The sequence below is a fragment of the Nicotiana attenuata genome, unplaced genomic scaffold (genome assembly GCF_001879085.1).
Source record: "Nicotiana attenuata strain UT unplaced genomic scaffold, NIATTr2, whole genome shotgun sequence".
Taxonomy (NCBI): domain Eukaryota; kingdom Viridiplantae; phylum Streptophyta; class Magnoliopsida; order Solanales; family Solanaceae; genus Nicotiana; species Nicotiana attenuata.
The window spans coordinates 1-12,354 of NW_017675283.1; the positions used below are offsets into that span (position 1 = coordinate 1).

The following is a 12,354-nucleotide window of genomic DNA, read 5'->3' on the forward strand; positions in this document are numbered from 1 at the left end:
CAATTTTCAGTACCCTACTGCAACGGATATTGTTACATATTGCAACGGTTATTAGGGGATGTTATTATTATTTGTTTGGTCTACTGGAACGGTTATATGCTCTATTGCAACAATTCACAATTGAATTTCTGATATTTATGGAAGCAAAATGAGGAATATTTTCCTGTGCAATGAAATTTTTTAACTCATAACTTATATAAACCACAAAATAAAATTAAAATATTCAACTAGCATTACTCCTATACAAAAACAAAATGTGAATACATTGTTTGATCAACAATTCAATAGTCAAAATAGATGAGTTTGCATACAAAAAGTTCTAAACCAAAATATCTTTGAACATGATGATAGAAAGTTTAACAACGATCAACAACACTCAAGTAAGGTCTTCATCACTGCTTTCTTCCGCAATCGCTGCACCTACAAAAGACAACCAGAAATAATTAAATAAATTTTTTAAAAGATAATTGAATCACAAAGTAATTGAATAACCAATTTGATAACTCCAAAATTTTCAAACGCTCTAAATTCTTAAATTTTTTAGCAGAGTTTCCTTTGTAAATACGACCATCCCAAAATTTTCAACCTGCTCAAAACATCATTATCCTTGTTGTGGTGCATATCCAAATCAGAAAACATAAGGAGATACATCTAACTAGGGAAGTAACAAAACTATATAGCACTTCTCTGATCAGAAAACAAAACTAAAAAAGTAACAAAACTATATATCCAAATCAGAAAACATAAGGAGATACATCTAACTAGGGAAGTAACAAAACTATATAGCAAGACAAAGGGCAAGACAACCCTCAGATATATTGGCCAAACACAGGCCTTTGAACTCTTATAGCACTTCTCTGATCATTCATTTTTTCAAAGTTTTTCTGAAACTAAGAAAATTTGAAAATTTTAGCCAAACAAAACATACTGTTATGCTATGGAAACAAGAGGTAGTGACAGGCAATTTTTGCATTGAGGTCTGTCACCACTCGGTTTGCATCACCCTGTTGTAGAAAGACATAGAATAAACAATGGCTTCTGATAAAACCTTTAATTTACATAGTCATTCAGATGGCGCCACTAGATAGAGTTTTCGAGACACTGCAAGTATCTCCTTATTGCTCCTCACGCAACTTTTCAGTATTTCAATTATAGCAGGAGACAAACATACAATACATAGTAGTACTCCCTAGATAGATATAGCAGATAAAACTAGAGGTTCTGGATAGTTCTTTGCAGACTTCGCTAATAACATAACTCAATTCTGTAAATGGAACAATTATAATTCTAACTTTTAGTTACTAGTTAGTTAATCAAATGAGTCTGTTGAACTAATTGATTAGTATTAAAACCACAATTGGTGAGATTACTTTTGGTGCTTAGTCTTTTGTGTCTATGCATATTGATATGGATGTGAACGAGAAGCAGCAGATGCTACAAATGGCGCCAGTGATGAATTTCTGATACAAGTGTTTTTGAATTTCTGATACAACCACCGACTATCTCGTTTCATTGTTTAACTTCTAGTTTCCTTAAGTCTCAATATTCTTAGACATAGAGGCATAATGCTCTTAGCAACTTATCTCAGCAGCATCTGATGAATAACTTACCTGAGGGTTCAATTTATGAGAATCATAATCTCTTCTGTTTCTTTTTCCTTTTTTGCAGTTTCACTTGCCAGCTCAAATAGTCCACTACAGAAGCGAGAAAAGTTTTATCTTCTAGCTGTTGGATATTACAGAAGTGGGGAATATTCAAGGAGCAGAGAGCTTACAGGTCACTATTTGGAGGTCTGCTCCTAATCTTTATGTAGTTGGATCTTGTCATTTATCAAGCGTTTGAAGACAATCAGAATTTGACTTCCTTATTTAGTTCTATTTCTTTCTGTAGTTTCTAAAAGCTTTTTCTTGCTTCGCTAGATTGCGCCTGATTGGAGGCGTTGTCGCTTAAGAAGGCTATTGAAGATAGAATCACAAAGGCGTTGTCGCTTAAGAAGGCTATTGGAGATAGAATCACAAAGGGTAATGACAAGAGACTTCATCACACAATTATGTCTCTACACAAGAACTTGGCTAAATAAGAAACGCCACACAGAAATCCACCAAGGTCACTTGGGATCTACAAAATCACTCAACAAAGTACCATAATCAAATATATCCAGACACAATCTTCCACAACGCGAGTTTGCTAAAAGTGATAACAGAAAACTAAAATTGATAATTCATTTCTACCAAGTTTAAACCGTGGCCTTGCTGATGGAAAATAGACCTGAATGAACATAAAAGATTTCTCTTACAAAATGGCACTGCATCATACTTGATGTTTGATGTAACAGAACCAAGATTTCATAGCTCAACTGTTAAGGCATAAGCTATTGAACTGTATAGAGAAAGAGAGGAATACAATAGCTTTTGACGGAGTAGAGAAGGATTTTTACACTAGAGGAATACAAGAGAATGCGCACATCAACTACCAAACTAAGACAGTAGATCTTACAAAAATTATTAAATTTTCAATGAGTTAATACCTGGAATGAGTTGGCCTTCTTTGTTGGTACCAGTAGATGGACGACAGATTGGTTGCAATGTTGTTTGCTGAGCAGATGAAGCTTCTCCAAATGAATTATCACACAATGCCGCCAGAATAATGTTAGCATCAATATCAATTCCTAAACGCTGAAGTCGTGCAAGGACATCTACAACAACTTCTTGACGGATAGTTGCCTTTTGTTCCTCAATTTTTTCCTCCATTCTTTGTATCTTCTCCTCCAAACTTTGTATAGAATTTGAAGTATTCGAAGAGGGTTCAAAACATCCTACTTTCCCTCTCAAAGAAGTTCTCGTAACACCTCGTCCATACAATCTCAGACGTCACGGATGTTCAGGTCCCATGACAGATGCAAATGCCTCTACGGACTCATTGCCATTTAAGTTTTGTTGTGCTTCAATTTCCTCCATTTCAGCCTACAAAGCAAATTCAAAAAAATATAATTCAAGTAAATAAAAAGTAACCAAATAGAAACAAATAATTGATCTCGATATAACATTAATTAAATATAATCTCACAATTTTACTAGTTGTATCCTCATCCGAGGACTTGTATGATCGCCTAACTTTTCTTTTCCTTGTAGCAACAAAGACTTCCTTTGATGATAAAGGATCCGAAGTTTCCTTGTCTTTTTCCTAGTTACATGAAAGTGAGTTACCATTCCTAGTGATCTACCATGAACTAAACAAAAGCTAAAATTGAAATTTTTCTGCCACGATTTGCTAGTTACACACCAACTTAGAGCGAACTAAAGCAAAACTTCTTTTTCCAGCAGTGTGAGGATTCTTCAACTTCTTCCGATTCTCAATGTTAGTTTTAGACATTCTCTGCAAACAGAAAGAAACATCAAACAATGAAATATATAATGCTTCCTGTTAAAATATCAAACAGAAAGGTACCAGAGTCATATATAATGCTTCATGTTAATATATCAAACAGAAAAATATATATGTTGCACGCTTGTACCAAGCAAAAACAGCCGCTACTTTGAACCAAAAATACTTGAAACCTATTGAAGTTATACATGGAGTTCCAACAATTCAGTTTTCAATGAAGGAACGGATGGAATTCGCAAAGGAGGAGGGATTGCATCAAGATATTGTGGTGAAGCTGTCTTCGAATCATGCAACAAATGTATTAGGACATGAGAAATCTGGAATTGAAGCAGCTACTGTATGTTCAAAGTTGGAGGCTACTATTGCATTGAATGCAACTGGTGATCGACCTACTGTTGGGGATCCTAGATCCTAAATCTACTTGTTGATTTAGTTGAAAAACTGAATGCACATAATTTGGAGGGGGATTTGGGCAACAACAAGGAGAAAAATATGGAGGGGGATTGGACTACAGTATCTGGTAACCTCACGACAGTAGGAGCTAAAATACTGGAGAATTTGAATCCTCTCAATGCACTCACGGTAAATAAATACGGCATAGACAACAATTGGGCAGAATCTGGGCAGAAACGGGGCAGAATTTTTCTGAAAAAAAAAATTCGTCGGCATTTCGGCGCTTTTTGGACGTTTAGAAAGAAAAAGAAAAAGAAGAAGAAGAAGAAGAATGAAAATAAAAACATACCTCCAATCATGAAATACCATCTAATGACCTTGCTGGTCGATCAGGGAACTCAATACACTTATCACACCAACAACAAACACTGTAGATGATGTCTTCAGCAACAAAAAAGCCTAAGGAAAGGATTGGTTATGAAGAAGGAGAATATGCTTATGATTCAGACAAGAAATACGAAGAAGATGAAGACGAGTATGTATCCAAAAGCTGGGCAGATCAGGTTGAGGAGGAGAAAGGGAACAAAGCTGATTCACTAGACAATTACGAGGCTTGTGATGAGCAAAATACCATTCCTACCAATGCACAAATGATCAATACACCAATTTCAAAGGCAGCAACAGGGAAGAAGAAAAAGAAGGTGCAGAAGGTGCGCGATGAAATATTGAAGATACACGATGAGCAGGCCCATAATTCTGCTAAGAAGTAGTTCAAGAAGATGAGGAAGAACAAGTAAAAAGTCACATACCTGGAGTTTCTCAGAGTTCCAATNTCTTTCAGGGTATATGTTTGCTATTTGAGTTTTCATTCACTTTTATAGGGGTCAAAGTAATTTTTTTTCAATCTACTCTTACGCTTTCTCCAGGCAGCTTGAATTGATTCCAAAGTATATTTTTTCGCAGCTTCAGGAATATCATATTTTTCCTACAATTGGTGTCAAATCTGTTAGTGCAGAAAATATGAAAGATTTTCAATCAAAAATTAAAACTTAAGAAGTTCAGACCTTGGTATATTCCCATATATCCTCTTTTGTATCCATCTTCCTCCAATCCAAAATATCAAGAGGACATAGAGTCGCATTCCTTGCCAATGTGCCGAGGAAGCTTCCAAACTCTGTCACAACTGCTTCACTAGGACCGACGGGTTGATTTAAGTTGTTGAGTAAAATCAATTTACGCTCATGTCGTCCATGTACACTTTTCATCTTTGTTTTTCCTCTTTTTCTTGTTTGATTAGAAGGGCCTTCAACTATTCGAACCAAACAAAACCACCAAATCACTATTGTTGGTACATTTTTTATGACTGAAATACGATGTAAATATTTTTAGATAAAGTTTATAGGTTCTTACCTTGTTCTTCACATTGTTCATCTTCAACAAGAGTTGTAGAATCCAACTGAACTTGTTCCTCTATTACTTGTGTTGTAGGAGTTGTTGATCTTGTTTGTACATGGGCTGCTACTTCTGAATATTGTGGCACTTGCAGATTCTCTTCAATGATATTCAGAGGCTCTTTGTTTGATTGTCTAGCAGGAGCAACATGTTTTGCAAAAGTGGTTGATCTAGTTTGTGCATGAGCTACTGCTCCTGGCAGATTCTCTACAATAATATTCGGCCGCTCTTTGTTTGATTGTCTAGCGGGAACAACATACTTTTGGCTAAACGAAGTCCTTATTTGGTTTGCCAAAGATGCCATTGTTCCAGGTTTTGTGTATGTTGCGCTTGTCTTTCTTTTGGGCTTTGAAGGTCTTTCTTGACTCATATCTATCAAATCTGATGAAGAATACAAATAAAAATAGCTTTATTAGGTATTATATAAATGACAACAGTAGAATTCCAAATAAAGTGCAGCTTCATATGATAAGTTAAGGATATGCATATGATAGTTTCAGAGTAAACTATGGCAATCCACATTGAAAAACTATAACCAGATAACCAGTACTAACTACAGGATAACAGGGAATCCACACTGAAACACTATAAAATCTCATTATTGCAGCAATAGCAGCAGCATTGCTGCACTAACGGGAAAACAGAAATAGAACTGAAGAGGTAGTATTAACTATAGAGATCTGCTCATGTAATGGTTAAACGTGAAGGCCAGATTCTGATTCATGATTCATGATGGTCACATATTATTTGTGTCCTCACCCCAATTTTTCCCAGTGACCATCACCAACTCTATTTACTTTTCATATGAGAATGAGTAACGCAACATTCAACAGTAGTCCAGGCTAGAGGCATTTGATAGGCAAACCTCTATGAGTCATCCTACCAGAACCCACTAAACAACTCAAATGCTATTTTGTAGAATGTTGCACAATAAACACCGGATGCGCACACAAAAAATATTTCAATATCAGACATAGTATGCTAGCAGCACTTTTAGATCTATGTCCATACAAAATTCTGTGCACCATACAAGGTCATACGCAAAAACCGAAAATTTAAAACAAAAGTTGTTTGAATATTATAAAAGCTTGGAATGAAACAAACTAAGCTTGAACTATAACATATTAAAATAGCTTTCATGTATGGACTATAGTTTCCAGTACTTAGCATATTACAAAAGCTTGAAACTGAAACAAACTAAAAACTCCAAGAGCATACACAAGAACAAAAAAGTGTTCGAAAGAAGACAATGAAGATAAAAAATACAAATAAATCAGAAGTTTCTTCCTCAATCATCAGCAGCCATCCAATCCCAATCCGTATCATCTACATCATCCTCCTCTTCTGATGTTTCCATAACTGTATCTTGTGAATGTTGTGCATCAGTTGGCATATCAATAACATCAAGAGGTACATCTTCTCTCGACCATCTAAAGATCAATATCGGCTAATCTAGTTGATGGACCTGCTTCATCATTAGGCTCCCTCCAAAATGTCTCCCCAACATTAGGAATATTCTCTTCCTCCAAATCATACAAATCAACAGGGACTTTATTTCTTGCATAATAAACATCTTTCTCGATTGGATCCTACACATAAAAAACTTGATGTACTTGAGATGCCAACACAAAAGAGTCATCAGTACTACATAATCGGTTAAAGTATACCCGAGTTAACCCATATTCATCTACTTCATTACGAAACCAATCACATCTGAATAGTACAACACTAAAGCGCCCCCAATAATCAATCTTAATGATATCCTGAATAGCTCCATAGTAGAGAACCTCTCCATCAATGGGATTTTGGTCCCTAGCACTAGCAAAACTATCAGTTGTTGCTGACAAAGTCACTCCACTATTTTGAGTCTTCAACGGGGCATCCCGCGTCATTGTATGAAACAAGTAGCCGTTGATAAAATATCCAGTATATCATTTGGCCAATGTATTATGTCCTTTAGCTAGCCATCGCAAATGATTGGGCACGTCAATGCTTTTTACTTTCTCTTTAAACCAGTCGGCAAAGTTTCGACTATGATTTCTTGCTCTTACCCATGCATTTGGTCTAGTAAAATTATCAATTAAATTTTTATGTTCCCTGCAAGCCGTATGTTTCAAATTTAATCATTAGTCCATATCAATTATATTTAAAAATCTTAAAAAATAAAGCTTATAATACAAGTGATGATAATATATTTTATCTTACATGATAAACGCCTCCACTTGTTCATCTTCAGTATTGAAGAGAGCATACCTATGAGCCTCGGAACATAACTGCAAATCCATGGGGAAAATCTTTCCTTTTCTCTTTTTCTTACTTCCAATTGGATGGCCAATTTAAGGAAATATAGGTGACAAATTTGCTCCTTCAATGTCCCCATCATCCTCAGTTTGGTACCTACTGAATCTTGTCTTCACCCCATCATGTAGGTATCTCGAACAAAAGATCAAGCACTCTTCGGCCAAAAACCCCTCTGCAATTGATGCTTCTGGATGAGCTCGATTACGAACAAACGCCTTATACTTGCACAAGGTTCTTTCAGTGGAATACATCCAACGACAATGAGTTGGACCCCCAAGCTTAATTTCATTTACTAAATGAACAGGCAAATGAGGCATTATATCAAAATAGGTTGGAGTGAAGATCCTTTCAAGCTCACATGTATTTTCATTGATTTCAGTCTGCAATCTATCAAGATCCTCTCGCCTTACAACCTTAGCACATATGGCTCTAAAGAAGTTGCCCAACCTAATCAATGCCAAAGAAACATTCTTGGGTAATGATTTTCTAACAGCAACTTGGGGCAAGTAATGCATTATAAAATGAGCATCATGACTCTTGTACCCCGATATTTTCATCTCTTTCTCATGCACATAACGTGATATATTCGAGGCACAACCTTTTGGCAATTTGGCATTTTTAAAGACGGTGCAAAATCGCATCTTCTCTTCTGGATTCATGTACAAACAAGCTTTAGCCAAAGAAATTGTTCCACTTACAACATCTTGTATTGGTTGAAGCTCTTTTCGTATTCCCATTTCTTGCAAATCGTAACGAGAATTTTCATGATCTTTTGAATTTCCATCTATCTCCAATAATGTCCCAAGAATACTATCACATATATTTTTCTCAATGTGCATCGGATCATGATTGTGCCTCAATTTGTTAGTTTCCCAGTATGGTAGTTCAAAGAAGATTGATCTTTTCTTCCATGGACACTTGTTAACCCGAGACCTTTTCTTTTGGCCCTTTCCAAAGACATTCTTGAATTCACGCAACTCTTCGAGGACTTCTATACCCGACAAAGGAGTAGGTGCAAGTCTATGATCCTCCTTACCATCAAATGATTTCTTATCTCTTCGAAACGGATGTTCAGGAGGCAAAAATGCCCGATGACCCATGTAGCACATCTTACGACTATGCTTGAGATATTGAGAACATGTGCCATGATTACAAGTGGGGCATGAAAATTTTCCCTTTGTGCTCCATCCAGAAAGCATTGCTAGTGCAGGAAAATCACTAATTGTCCACATTAACGCTGCACGCATTTGAAACATCTAGTTGGATTCGGCATCAAATGTTTTTACACCGAATTCCCATAGTTCCTTCAATTCAGCAATTAGTGATTGTAGATACACATCTATATCATTTCCCGGAGATGACGGACCTAGGATGATCATTGACAACATTATATACTCTGGCTTCATGCAAATCCAAGGCGATAGATTATAGTTCATTAACATAACAGGCCATGTGCTATGGGAAATACTCATTGTTCGAAACGGGTTGAAACCATCACTTGAAAGATCCAATCTAACATTGCGAGGGTCGCTAGAGAATTCAGGGTGCAAGGAGTCGAATTCCTTCCAAGCATCACCATCAGTAGGATGTCTTATATTTCCATCATTCGGTCGTTCACTGGCATGCCATCTCATAGCTTCAGCTGTTTCGAGAAACATGAATATTCTCTGAAGTCGAGGCTTTAATGGAAAGTACCTTCAAACATTTGCAGGGGTTTTGGTCTTTTTATTAGTCAAGACATTAACAACATTCTTCCATCTAGAAGACCCACACACAGAACAAGTATCTGCATTTACATTGTCATTCCAAAATAACATGCAATCATTAGGACATGCATGTATTTTTTCATAATGAAGACCCAAATCTTTTATCATGCTTGTAGCCTTGTAGAAAGACTCGGGTAGCTGAGCAAATGGAAATACCTCTTTTAACAACTCCAACAAGTCTATGAATGACACATTACTTATCCCATGAATGCATTTAAACAAGTACAACCGAATCGTAAAACCTAATTTTGAGAAATTCTCACACCCTGGATATAATTCTTCTTTCCCTTCTTCTACTAATTTAAAGAATCCTTTTGCATCTTCTGATGGTCCATCCCTCACTCCTTCATGTCCCAAATCATCCTCAACATTTCGAAATGTATCATGAAGTAATCCATCAATATCGTCATACATGTCAGAACCTTCATCATTACTGCTTGGGCATCGAGTCTTTCTCGAGGAAAATCCTTCCCCGTGGAAAACCCATTTGTTGTATCCATGAACAAAACCATTAACAATCAAGTGGTCTTCCACCACATTCCTATGATGCCAAAAATAATTAGCGCACACTTTACAAGGGCATAATATTTGATTTCCTTGAGAAGCTCGTTCAAATGCTTTATCAAGAAATTTATTCACTCCTTGTATGTACTCATCAGTTGACCTTCGAAGGCCCATCCACCTTTTATCTTCGTTATCCATTTAATTTTATCCTACATAACACCAAAATAACTAGTATAAAATTGGTTTATATACTCCTAATAAAAAAATCAAATAATAAGAAAGATAGAAAAAAGTCACTTATTGTCAAAATTATATGGATTTCACTATTGCAAAATTTAATAGTAATTTTATGTTTATAGTTTATTTGTTATGATGTTATAACTTAATCTAGTCATATTCGTCAAATCCCTTTCTCCTAATCAAACAAATTCCATAGATGATCTGAAAGGAATATGGGCCTTCCAATCCTAAGTTGATAGACTTAAAGACTTGCATATTCTTCTGATATAAAACAATAACATGTAAAATTTTACTGCAGCTGAAAAATTAGAGTTTCTGCCTCAGGAAATCTTCTTACCTGTTGACCAAAGAAAGACTCCAGTAATCTGTATGTGGCAGAAGTATTCAACTTATTGATAATGTGCAATGCTCGCGAGCTAATAAATGCATTATCATGGTATCTGCATATGAGGACAACCAAATAAATCAACCAAGATTCAGCATATATAAGCACTTTCAGGAAAATAAAAATTAAAGAACTACTTTCTGTTAACTAAACAATAGAATAACATATGAGGTCTCCATGAATTAATTGTCGAAACACTTAAGGAAATAATCGATTGGGCAGATGTTTCTAGCTAGTGGACAATTTTGTTTGGTTTAAACTCAACACCTTCCTTTAACACCCAAAAACTTATACTACTAGATATATCTTAGTTGCACTGGATGTGTATTTTAACATATTGTAACAGGTTATTATCAGCCTAATTTTTCAGGTTATTATTCCTACTTCTTAAGGACGATTACTTGCAATTATCTTTTAGGTGACCAGATAGTGCGATATTAATACATAAAGTTAAACTCAAATGCAAATGCCTTTATAGTAGGCTCCAATGCCATTAAGATAAACTTAATTTGTTGTTGGATTTCAGTTCTTGGAACTTAGAATTTTGAGTTTATGCTCTATGCGAGTCTCACTCAGTCTGTCACAGAAGCGATCTCATAGTAGAACAAGAAGGAAGTTCAGTTCAAGACTCAAAAAATCAGAAACTCAAAACCTTTCAAAACAGAACTTTCAACTGTTTTTCAACTGAATCCCAAGTAAGCCAATGAATTTTCAACTGTTATCTAACAATTTTAGTCGATTCGACAAGTTTTGAACTCAATTCCGATAGAGAAAACAACACACATTATTCCCAGAAAGAACAAAAGAATGGTAGCAGCAACAACTACAGCAGATCAACAACAACATGCATCTCTCGAAGCTAGATTTACAGAAAGAACTAAGCGCTGTTAATTGTTTCCAGCAAGAAATCAGGGGCTAGATTCATGGAAATTAGGCAAATAAAACAAGGCAGACAGTAACAACACATAAAACTAACAGATAAAATGTGATCGATAACGCGAAGAATCAAGTAGCAACAAATAATAAGAAAGCCCTTAATGTAAATCAAAAAATTTCAAGGTTTAGATGAAATCAAAAACTAGAAATCATATAATACAAACAAAGCACATAGTAAATTAATGGGTTTAGATGAAATCCTACCAGAGAAAGAAAGCAGAAGAAGCGGCGAAACAATTTTCCGGCGGAATACTTTTCCGGCAAAATAATAGCGAAAGGGAACAACCACGAACACGGAGAAATACCGATAATCTACATCTGAGATTCCCTTATATTAGCCGAAATGGTTGTCTTTCGTCGGAATTCCTTCATCAGAGTAAGCAAAACAGTTCGTCGCGATTTGAAGACGAGAGAGACGACTTAAGCCTTAGAGGACAGACGAAGGTTTGAAGGCGGATTTGTCTAGGATACTGGGATGAGAGACGAAGGTTTTATGATTTAGTAACCCTATAGTATAATTTTTTTTTTGTGGGGTCACAATTTATTTTTACTTGTTTTTGATAAATATGTTGGAGGAAAATCAGGGAGGGAAAAAGAAATCATCCCCATAAATATTTTATTTCAGAAAACCGTTCCTATAAATATCCCTATAGTATCACCTTATTAAACCGTCCTCATAGCTTAATTTATGGTGACGGTTATTATCCTATCGGGACGATTTTTCTTCAGAAGTGTACCAAAAGCCTTTTCACTCTATTGGAACGGTTAAAACCGTCCCAAAAAATAATCTATTGTAACAGTTCTGTAACCGTTACCAAATAACTGTTCCAATAAAACCATTTTTTAGTAGTGAATTACAAGTATTTCTTCTAAATGTCATAGGATAAGATTGACAAGTCTTACTAAGACTTTAAGTCTAAGATTCTTTGGACACATATACATGTTCAATGAGTCATTTCTCTCAATTAGTGGCCTTTTGCCACGTGGAGAGTGG

General features: G+C 35.7%; 1 long non-coding RNA gene across 1 annotated transcript; it reads right to left on the bottom strand.

Annotated features, from left to right (window-relative positions):
• Positions 1 to 5,052: 5,052 nt before the first annotated feature.
• On the bottom strand, positions 5,053 to 5,257 carry LOC109219900. The gene is made up of 2 exons (XR_002067005.1): positions 5,187 to 5,257; positions 5,053 to 5,085 (listed from the first exon to the last, which is right to left on the bottom strand). It is a non-coding gene; the product is annotated as an uncharacterized LOC109219900 (long non-coding RNA).
• Between the last annotated feature and the right edge of the window lie 7,097 nt (positions 5,258 to 12,354).